Here is an 11,353-nt window from a genome sequence, read left to right as displayed (position 1 = left end):
CCTGACAAGTTTGCAATGGCCTATTTGTGCCCGGTGAGCGTGGAGACTTTTGTTTTCTTTCTGACCTCCCATGACCCCTGCAAACGCTTTCCGTCTTAGGCTGTGTATTTTGACCTTGGTGACCACTGTAATTCCTGGCCACACTGAGCCCGGGGAAGTGGTGGTCGTTATGCAGCCAGATGCTGTGACACGTGCTGGTCTTTCCTGCTGGTGTTTGCTCACGGTGCCCAGAGGGCTGGCTTTAGAATTTGGATGACTGCAGTTTTATCTTGAACTGCACTCCTGTTTAACAAGCTTCACAGGTTCTCTGCAGACGGTGTGCCATCGGGGCCTAAGTAACAAGTGCAGCCGGGGCATGGATTCACTTATAAGGACAGGAGGATAATTATTGCTGCTTTTACAATCTGAATTTTCAACCACGTGTGCAGGCCAGACATTTAGTGCAATAAATTCCTTGTGCCTTGTGTGCTGCTAAGAAGAAATATTGTGTAACTGAGGTTTAAACTGTGTGTACTGATTGTTCTCTTTTGGTGGTGTTTAAACTGAATAACAAGCAAGGGGGGAATCTATGCACAGGCCAACCCATGGATACACATTATTTAAAAACAGCCTTTTAGGAGTCATTCATTCCCCACTTTGTAGTTTCAAGTTGGACACGGATTTGTTAATTTAGATAAAGTCTGATCTTGATTTTAGACATCTGAGACCTAACGTGTGGCTTTGACCATAGAAAGGTGGTAGAATTTTATTAACAACAAACAGAAAGATGGGGTCCTTATTGATAAAAGAAAAAACAAAAACATGGCACATTCTTGGTTTGAGGGAAGAGATCATTTCAGTGAAGCTGCAATAGCCCCAGCGCCCCAAAAGCCACTCAGGATTCCTGCACCTGGAGGGCTTGGTCTCAAGGTATCAGCTCTTCTTCCGAGGACAGGAGAAAACGGGGTGGCTTGACAAGTGTGCTGCAACCTTCCTATAAGAATAGGTGCAATAGAATAATAACAGAATAAAGAAATCCAGGTTGATTTCGCCAGAGGAAGTGAAAGATTTCCTCAGGAGGAAGGTTGAGAATTTGAGGGTCAGACTCAACAGATGTGAAGGAGAGCTGAGCTCCGTAGGTCAGGGGAGGCAGATGTGGGTGATCTCCCTGCTCTCACAGAGGGTTTCAGGAAAGGGGTGGTGCTTTCATTGTTACTAGATCGGAAAGGGTGACTGTACCCCAGAAACTTCAGACAGGAAGGGATGCAGGATCTCAGCTGACTAGAGTGACCCCTGAGAGGGTGTGTCTAAAAGCTGCAGAAGACTTTCTAGGAAGAACAAGGAGGACCCTCCAGGCGAATATTGGGACAGCAGTATGAATTGGTTACCAAATATCAGGGCAGGTTGGAGAGGGGAAGTCGAGTCACATCAGTGTAAAAACTCAAAAATTAGTGAGTGGCTGTTAAGGTGACCACGTATTGTATGTTGTACCATGGGAAAACGTGCCCAAGAAATCATGGTTAGGATTTGTGGTAAAGCACAGAAAAGATGAGCTATGTTGGAGGGAGGGTGGAAGGAAAGACCATATACTATTGACTGATTTTGTAATAGTCGTTGGTCTGATGGAAGGATCTCTTCTGGGAAGGATTATGTAACCCAGGCAAGTTGAATGTGGACAAGATTTCTTTAGACAGCAGATGCTTTTGGCAGACCCAAAACTTGCTGTTTTCACATAGCTCACCATGGAAAACTTCATAAAACAAAATCTAGAGGAACATATTAGAAAAACATCTAGAGCAAATAGCAATGGGACAGAAAAGGGAAGTATTCAGATTTGGCAAATAGCATGGCCCTACTTGGTAGAGAAGGAAAGAAACTTCTGAGGTAAGTTAATCAGCTATGTCTTCCTGAAACTCGTAGAGAAAATTAAAATAATAGAAGCATATAGCATAAGCAGTGGATAGAAATGATACACATAGCCAGTAACGTCCTAAACCAGAGGAAAAGCCTCTCTGGACTAGTAATGACACAGATGGCCACTAGGGGCAAACTTCATCAAGAGCAACTTCTGTTTTCTCATGATGAGGTGTTTTTTATTATTAGTTTCAGGTGTACAACACAACATAATGATTAGACATTGACACACCTCACAAAGTGATAAACCCAAGTAGTCTACCACCCATCTGACACCATACATAGCTATTACAGTGCCATTGGCTATATTCCCTATGCTGTACTGTACATCCTGTGAATACATATATATATATACATATATATATATATATGTATATGTATATATATATATATATATATATATATATATATATATATACACACACATATATGGCATATATCTATATATGGAGATGTAGCTATATGGCAAAAAAATGTATACATATTTTAAGAAAGGAAAGAATTATTAAAAATGGAAAACTCAATATATACCAATAACAAAAGAGGAATGCAAGTCACATTTGAATTATGCAATTACAAGAGGTGCTCAAAGTGGTTACCATCAGCATCCATACACTTCTGATGATGGTGAACTAATACTTGAGCATATATAACAGTTCTTAAAATGTGTATACGTTTTTTTGGCCCTCCTGTGTGTGTGTGTGTGTGTGTGTGTGTGTGTGTGTGTGTGTATAATATATATATATATAAATATATTATATATATAATATACATTCTATATACATATATATACATCTACATATATACATACATATATATATATATATATATATATATATATAGAGAGAGAGAGAGAGAGAGAGAGAGAGAGAGAGAATGAATGGCGCTGCCGAGTGCTATCCAATGGGAAGGCAGGCATCTTCAATATGGGAAGCGACGCGTCAAACCTTAATAACGGTGACAAGTTTCAACTTGTTTAGTGCAGTCATTCAGGTGTAAGCTACAGTTAAGAAGAGAAGGTATGCTTTAAAGTATGCCATAAATCATCCTCCATCATGATAACGCTCCGTGTCACACATTGCTTCTGATATATGGCAATTTCTGTCAAATAAAAACATTATGGTGTGTCCTCACTCACCTAATTCACCGGATCTGGCACCATGTGACTTCTGGCTCGTCCCGAGAGTCAAACTAATTCAGGACATGGAGGCAGCCAGGAAAGCGCAACTAAAGACACTCGTGAAAGAGGACTTCCAGAACTGCTTCAGAAAGTGGCAAGAATGCTGGGATAAGTGTGTTCAAAGTGAGAGGGAGTATTTTGTGAGGGATTAATGGCAATGCATCTTTCACTGTAATACGTTTTTTTAATTTAAACATTCACCGAATGTTTTGATCACACCTCGTGTATACATATGGACATATATGATATATATATATATATATATATATATATATATATATATATATATATATATATATATATATATTACATATATCTCAGGCTTGAGATACAAGTTCCTTTCGAGCAGGAACTGAGTCTCTTTATATTTACTATGTCCCACATCACCAAGTACAATGTTAAGGCACCAGAAATGTGTGTTGAATTAATGTGTTCAGGAGAGAGGGAGTAAGTAAATGAATAAATGAAAAAATGAATGAATGGAGAAGTGAGCTTCAAGTCCTCTCTGATTGACCAATCTGCCTTTGCTCAGGGCAATATTTCTCTAAAAGAGGTCCTTCGCTCTTCTGCATTGAAGTCATCTGAAATGATTGTTTAACATTCAAATTCCTAGGCTCTACCCCCAATCTCTACTCAGACAGTGTGAAGTTTGGGCCGAGGAATCTGCATCTTAACCTGAACCTCAGGTGATTCTGATGGGGTAGTTAGGTAGATAGTAACGAGCAGGACAAAGAGAGACTTAGCCCCAGTTAGAAAACGCTTTGCTGCAGCTCCTACTTGGGTCAAGGCTTCTTGCAGCTGCCCAGCAGGATTCCAGGTTTGCACATACCTCTAAATCAAAGAGATACGTTGTTAAAAGTCAGAGAAAGGAGGAGGACATCCTGCTTATCCAAGTACACATCCTATTCGTGAGGACAACAAATACCTTACTAGCCCAGCAGAAGAACGAGGTACAATGTCATTCCTGGTAACAATTCTTTAGCACACAAATTTAACAGCCACTGGTTTATCGGAGTATGTTTAGGAGATCTTTTTTGAATGATTAATTGGAATAACGTGGACTAAGCACCACTCCCTTCCAAAGATTTTATAATTCAGCTCAAACTTTTAACAACCTGGATGGCATACTCTTTGAGTAAGAAATCAAGTCTCCTGGAAGAAAGGAACTTCTAGTTTTTTGGCACCCAATGTTGGAAGTTACTTGGAATTGAAGTAAATTGCAAAGCCTATAACATTTGTATATTGTTATGCATTATCTATTCGTCCTGTAGCATTGGTTCACTTAGGAGTTTTATAACTTGCAGGGAACCCTGAGAGAAGCAACATTCTCAGGAAGAATCTATGGTAGCTTCTTAGTCTCGTCTTCAGTGGTCACCTGTGTGTGCTCACGAGAATACGTCATTAGTGCTCTCCTTTGTGTTCCTTTTTGAAATGTCTCTGGATGGGTGGCATAGGACACAGGGAACTTTTTCCAAATTATGTCGATGGTCACGCTCTGGAAGCAGCTTCTAAACTGAGCAAGAGATCCTTTAACTGCAGCCGGCAGAAAATCTCTCTGGGCATCTTCCACCTTATCGGTTCTTTTAATGGGAGATTCTAAAAGTGTAACAAACAGAAGGTGAACCCAGTAGGTCTACCATTCCAACTCAACTTTGCTTTTTTCTTGTCTCCTTTCCACAGTAGGGTGCTTCCTCTGTGAGTACCTAAAGCTTTGACTTCCACCTTCCCCAACAGGTACCACATGCAGTTTGTGAGCACTAGACTTTTAAGTCCCTTGACACAAAGAATTCCACTGAATTGGTTCTAAATGATTTGGTGTCTTTTCCCCTCATCCTCCACTTATATGGTATTCACTGAAATTCCATTCACTATTATGAGGACTACAAGAAACAGAGGACTAGGACCCCTTCTTCTGGAGTTCCCCATATTAATACTTTTCACCCAAGTTCCAAGTCTCATGTTCACTTGAGCTCTCCTCTCTCTCTCTCATCTTCTCCAACTTTTTAATTATCTTCATAGGTTTTTCTAGAATACTTTCTGGTCACCTTTTCTTGAAGAATTTTTCATCACTTCCGTTCTTTGCTGTTTCATTTCAGAAACGCGTGCGCACTCACGTGCACACACACTGTCGAGCAGGAGACCCTGCTCGCCGCCCCATTTTTCAGGCGGGGCGGCCTGCGGGGTCTCTGCTCCCGCTCCCCACACAAAAACGCAGGATACAGTGAGGCCAAAAAGGAACTCCCACGGAGCCATAGGTAGGGGAGTCATACCACTATGGTCTCACTGGAGGCTGGGCCCACTGGACGCGCGACCTGCCGTCCGCCTTTCCGCCAACCGACCGACCGACGACTCTCCTCCACTCTCTTGACTCTGTTCCTCTCCTCTCTTCCGCTCTTCTCGGCTCTCCTCTTCCGCTCTCTTCGGCTCTGCTCAGCTCCTCGGCAATCCTCGGCAGTCCTCGGCTCTCCTCCGTAGCCGTAGCAGTTATACCAGCGGCCAATCGGCTAACAGGCCACAGCCGATGGCCAATCAGCCACAGCCCACGGCCATCCACCACCCGAGCCAGCACCCCTTCACGTGAGGCCGAGAGCCTGTAAACTACTCTCTGGGGCTCTGGCCCCTCCCCCCCCACAAACACACACACACAATTTCCTGTGCTAACTCTGTGTCTAGGTGCCGTTTTACTGGGAAGTCTGTGTTTGACCTACCTTTCCATTATTCTACAATATACCACGTGCGAGGAGAAGCAACTATTTTCTTGTCCACTTCTTATTCTGGTCCACATGTCACACTAAAATGGAGCAAAAGAAAGGGTCTCAGCCAATATGAGTGCTTTCCTTTGGCGCCTTCTACCGGACACAGATAGTCACAGGCTGAGAAAATCAGATTAGACTTAATGAGCATCAGGAGGCCCACTGCATACCTGGAACTATTCTCAACAAATTGTTTCCTGCTGGAAAAATGCTTTATATCACTTCATGACAAATCTCTCCCAACTTCTAATGAGTATCTCAGAAGCAAAGGGGTCTTTCCTGCTACTTCCTTTCCATTTCCTTTGCAGTTTCATGAAGTGCCTGTTTTCTTTAGTCAAACAAGTCATGAGATTTACGGGGCCCTGTGACAACCAGCAAAAAACAATTAGAAAACCAAAGCCACATTTTGTCATTGTAACTAGCATCCAGCATAGTGACTAGCGGTCTGGAATTGGTTTGTTTTGTTTGTTTTGTTTTTGTGGCTTTTTGAATGAAATAATAAACAATATTTGAAGTGGAATATATGACACACAGATGTCTTTCTTTTAAGGAGAGAGACTTCTAGACTTGCCAGTCTGGGTGAGTAATGATTAATAAACTCCTGACTAAGAACTGTTTTCCCACCTCCAAAGTATTGAATCTGTTTAGACTAATGGGGAAAACACTGAAAAGAAAAATCAATAACAAACTCCTGCAAGAAGGAGTAAGGATTTTGTATTATAGGTTCTCCATGAAACTCAGGCTAAAACTGAAGAAATATTAGACTATTTCAACATTCTTCTTAAAATTGATCATTAAAATATTTGCCCAGTGTCACGGTTAATTTGGCTAGGACAGAATGCCAAGTTGTATGGTCACACACCAATCTGGATGTTTTTGTGAAGGTATATTTTAGATGTGATTAATATTTAAATCAGTACCTTTGAGTAAAGCTTACTACCCTTCATAATGCGGTGGGCCTCGTCCAGTTGAAGGCCCTAAGAGCAAAGACTGAAGTTTCCCAAAATGGAAGGAATTTTCTTCAAGACCGAAGCATAAAATCCTGCCTGTGTTTCCAGCCTGCTCCCTGTGTGATTCAGACTCAAGACTGCAACATCAAGTCTTACCTAAATGTCCAGCCTGCCAGCCTACCCTACTGATGATAGATAGATAGATAGATAGATAGATAGATAGATAGATGATGGATAGATAGATAGAAGATAGACAGACAGACAGACAGACACACAGACAGACAGTCTTCTATTGTGTTTTTCCCTTCGGGAGAACTTTGACTAATATACCCAGTACTGCACTTTAATGTATACTCCATATAACTGGATCTCAAACTTTGACACATAGCAGGATACACACCATTTAAATCATTGTCTCTGAGAACACAGCCCAGTGCATCTGTATACTAGATAATAAGTACACTCAGTTTAGAACTATGTGACGTGCATCACACCAGATTTAATGAAGGGCTTTTAGGTGCATGTTATAAGCTTATTATGTATGGCCCAGAAAAAGGGGAAGGAAATAACATTTAATTTACATTTACTAACTTTTAATAAACACCTGCTATGTGCCAGGTAGCAGACTGGGCTCTTCCAAGTATACCACCTTATATCCCATAGAATCCTCTTAAAATTATAGAATAGATGGAATTACCTCAGCAAGGTTAGGTGACCTGCTCAGGACAACCTTTCATGTGTTCATCAGGTATTGCTGAGCAGCTGCTTTTGGTCAGGCACTTTGCGTGGCTCTGGGCCCAGAAAAGTAAACGAGAGACATGGTCTCCTCATGGAGCTAAAATTCTACAGAGTACAACCAATAACAGTCAAGTGAACAAGAAGTGAATAACATTGTAGGGAATGAAAAAATACTGAGAAGGAAATGAGCAGGACGAAGTGACATGGATCCAATGCTACGTCGGTCAGAGAAGGTTAAATGTAAGCTCACTGAGATCTGAAGGAAGTCAAATGAAGAATGAAGGTGGGGGGGTCGGGTGGCATCCTCGGCATTGCTGGACGGGGATGCCATCAGACCTGCTTTTGTATGTTCCAGAAGGAAACTCAAGGCGCCTGACATGGGGATGTCAAGTTTGGTGTAATCAACACATCGATGGGATTTAAAGACAAGGGAATGACAAGATCACCTGGCGAGAGACTCAGAGGGTAGAGCCCGGACGGAGCCCTGAGGACTCCAGCCATTAGAGGGCAATAGGAGGAGTGCCAGCAAGGATGCTGAGTAGAAGGGGCCACTGAAAATGGCAGGAGGAGAACCAGGAGAGATGAGTGTCCCAAAAGCCCAGCTAGTGCGACTGTCTAGGATCCAGATCTGATTCTGCATCCATGCCTTACCATTCCCTGAGTTTTAGCTACATCACTCCAGTTTCTGCCTGCATCATCACTTGACCATCTTCCCTGTGTATGTGCAAGTGTGTCCCCAAATCTCCCTCTGCTTATAAGGATGCCAGTCATCAGATTTAGGGCCCACCCTTATTCAGTATGACCTCCTCTTAACTTGATTACATCTGCGAAGACCCTATTTCCAAATAAGGTCATAAGGGGGTCAGTGTTTCAACATATTTGGGTGAAGGGACACAATTCAGCCCACCACAGAGGGAATAGTAGTTTTCTATTACAAAGTTTCTGTGGATTAGGAGTTCACGCACAGGTAAGATCAGGGTGTCATCGGGCTGAAATCTGGGGCTGTGGTTCTCATCTAAAGATCCTCTTCCAAGTTCACTGGTTGTTGGCATAATCGAATTCCTTGTGGTTGTAGGGCTGAGGTCCCAGTGTTTTTTCTGTCTGTTGGTCAGGGGTCAGCTATATCTTCAAAGTCAGCAGGAGCACATTACTCCGATGCTTCACCTTGTAAAGGCTTGCCTGGTTAAGGCAGGCCCTTCCAGGAATCTGTTTTGATTTGTTCAAAGTCAACTGGTTAGTAATCTAGTCATGGGAATAACATCTCATCATATTTCCAAGTTCCACCCATACGCAAGGGGTGGGAGTCATCTTAGAATTCTGCCTACTACAGAAGAAGCTTCTTTTAACCCCAGGAAGATTTAGAATTAAAGCATGCGTTAAATCTTTAAGAGTTATGTGTTTTGACTTTTTTTTTTTACGTTAAGGAGTGTGCATATTTGGTATTTATGTAGTTGCAATGTTTAAGAAAATTTGCCTAATTGGACCAAGAAGTCAGCCTTATAATTCCCATCTAAAATCATCTAATTGTAATCTGATTGTAAATGTATTTAAGTTGAAACATTCTAGTATCTTCAATGTTAGGAGAATTTAAGAATGAGCCCTTTTCACAGTTACTATATCGTGTCTGAGTTCTTTATACGGTTGAGCTTTTCTGAGTTGAAGGGATGCCATTTCTGACTTCTTCCATCTGCGCAGAGAAATCTGTAATCTTCACTGAGGTTGTAGCTAACTTCTTCAGCCTTGATTAGATTCTTAATTTTTAAAGCTTTTTTTATCCTAATATCTGCTATCTATTTCCTGACCCTAGTCCAGGAGAGTGGGGCCTGGTGGGGCGTGCTCAAGGAAGACTTTCTTTCTTTTTTTAACTTTTATTTATTTTAAGTGTGTTTTTCCAGGACCCATCAGCTCCAAGCCAAGTAGTTGTTTCAATCCAGTTGTGGAGGGCGCAGCTCACAGTGGCCCATGCAGGGATCGAGCCGGCAACTTTGCCATCAAGCATACCGCGCTCTAACCAAGGGAGCTAACCGGCAGCCCCAAAGAAGGCTTTCTTAAGGAAATGATGTTTCATCTGAGACTGGATAGATGAGTCAGTTTGGGCCAGGCAGGAGAAGTGGGGAAGAGCATTTTGCTGACTGACTCACTCATTCTGAGTTCCAGCTCTGGGGCAGCAGCTCGAAAGGCGCCAGGGACACACAGGGAGGAAGCAAATCATCTGGCTGCAGAACGAGAGCCCGAGGGGCAGCCTCCCCACAGCAGAAGCGCTGGCAGAAACCATGGATTCCCCGCTGAGCCCTTCCCTCACCCACTGTCCAGACTCAGGCAGGTGCAACATCTGAGCTTCCACCAGCTTTGATCCTTATGATTCTAGAAGGCGAGTAAGGCAGGTGTTATCCGTTTTTCAGATGAGGACACCGATACTCAGAGAAGTGAAGCAACTATTAAATGGTGGCGAGAGGATCTGAGCCCAAGTCTTGAGACTGCTGGCTGTCTTTCCTGCTTAGTTGCCAAACTCTTAACGATCATTTTTATGGCTTATCATCGAAAAGCTTGTCTTTTTACAAAAAGCATCTATTGCATGAAATAGTATGCAAAAAAATTACTCTATTGTTGCAAATTACTGATTAAGATGTTATCTGTGACAAATGAGGGAAAGTAAAAGAGGAACCCATTCAAATGTCAGAGATCTGGACCTAGAAGAACTGGGAAAGAAAACAGAAGTTTCCCCCCGACCCCCAAAAAACTCATGAATTTTATTTTTTCTTGACCTGAAATCTGCCAGTCACATCTCCCAAGGGTTTCTCTCAACTCCTTGGCTTCCAATGGGCCATTTTTGTGATGTTGGGGAGACAAACAGTCAACTGCCAAAAAACCTGGGAAAGAGTTTTCAGCCTCAGGTGCTGAGGGAAACGCAACGGAGCAACTGACCTGAAACTTAGTCAAAGAGACACTGAAAGTAGGAAAACCACACCTCCAAAACCATCTTGGAGTCTGGGGGCTGTACCCTCCCAAAACTGAATAGATGACAATCAGAATGGGGAGGGGTGGCAGGGCAGAGGAAGTCCACTTTGGATCATACGGAAGAAGTCTAGCTACCCTGAAGCAGCCATGTGCATGGAGTGGGAGGTATACAGGGGGGAAAGAGCCGACGGAGCCCCAGCCCTTTGAGTCTTCCCAGGTTTTGAGATGCCATCTGACTGCCGAAAGAATTCAGTCAAGAACCGCCAAGCAGAGCCCGACTAACTCCCACATTCATGAGCAAAATAATTGTTACTGTTTTCTCAAAAGTTCAGAAATAACAGAAGTAAAACCAACAAATCACCAAAGTAGTGATTAGTACAAGGTTATTGGGTTCACACCAAAAGACAGTTTGCAAAGTAAGAACATTTCAAACCCAAACATGGAATATTGCTATAAATCTCACAGCTTATAGAGTGAGAAAGCAGTGACTGTTCTTCACAGGGATTGGTTATTACATTAGAATTTTCTTAAATGACAGGGAAATAGGTCAGCAGTTACCTCATATCAACCTTGGGAAAGAGTTCAAGTTTTGCTTCTGATTTCCAGAGGCATAAGCAAGAAATGAACCAGGTCAAGTTAGACTTGCAAAATCAGCTAAATTAAGCTTTGCTGGTATGACTAAACTAATTTTATCTGCTCAGGGAATTTTCAAGGTTGGTCTCTGTTTGTTTTTTATTTTAACAGTTTTAAGCCAAAAATTGTGTGGTTGGGAGGGGGGTTGTTATACAGCAATAGATAATTGGACAACTGTTAACCTCCGCCATATCCCAAACACACACACACACACACACACACACACACACACACACACACACACATTT

General features: G+C 42.3%; 1 protein-coding gene and 1 long non-coding RNA gene across 5 annotated transcripts in view; one reads left to right on the top strand and one right to left on the bottom strand.

The window, feature by feature from the left end:
• LOC148759197 (uncharacterized) overlaps positions 1-11,353 on the top strand; it is a 160,375-nt gene that overhangs the window by 36,470 nt on the left and 112,552 nt on the right. The gene's annotated exons all lie outside the window — the stretch shown is intronic.
• Positions 1-11,353, bottom strand: part of LOC148759201 (uncharacterized) — a 32,978-nt gene that overhangs the window by 15,118 nt on the left and 6,507 nt on the right. The window contains exon 3 of one of the 4 annotated variants that reach the window (XR_016023028.1): positions 5,683-5,864. The exons of 2 other annotated variants lie outside the window; for them this stretch is intronic. This is a non-coding gene — a long non-coding RNA (uncharacterized LOC148759201). Of the gene's footprint in view, positions 1-5,682; positions 5,865-9,519; positions 9,879-11,353 lie in introns of those variants that run through there. One more of the 4 variants, XR_016023029.1, reaches the window with a different exon arrangement.

This window comes from Rhinolophus sinicus, chromosome 1 (genome assembly GCF_057876585.1).
Source record: "Rhinolophus sinicus isolate RSI-liver-muscle chromosome 1, RSI-T2T, whole genome shotgun sequence".
NCBI classification, from domain to species: Eukaryota; Metazoa; Chordata; class Mammalia; order Chiroptera; family Rhinolophidae; genus Rhinolophus; species Rhinolophus sinicus.
This window is presented reverse-complemented; position numbering and strand designations above follow the sequence as displayed.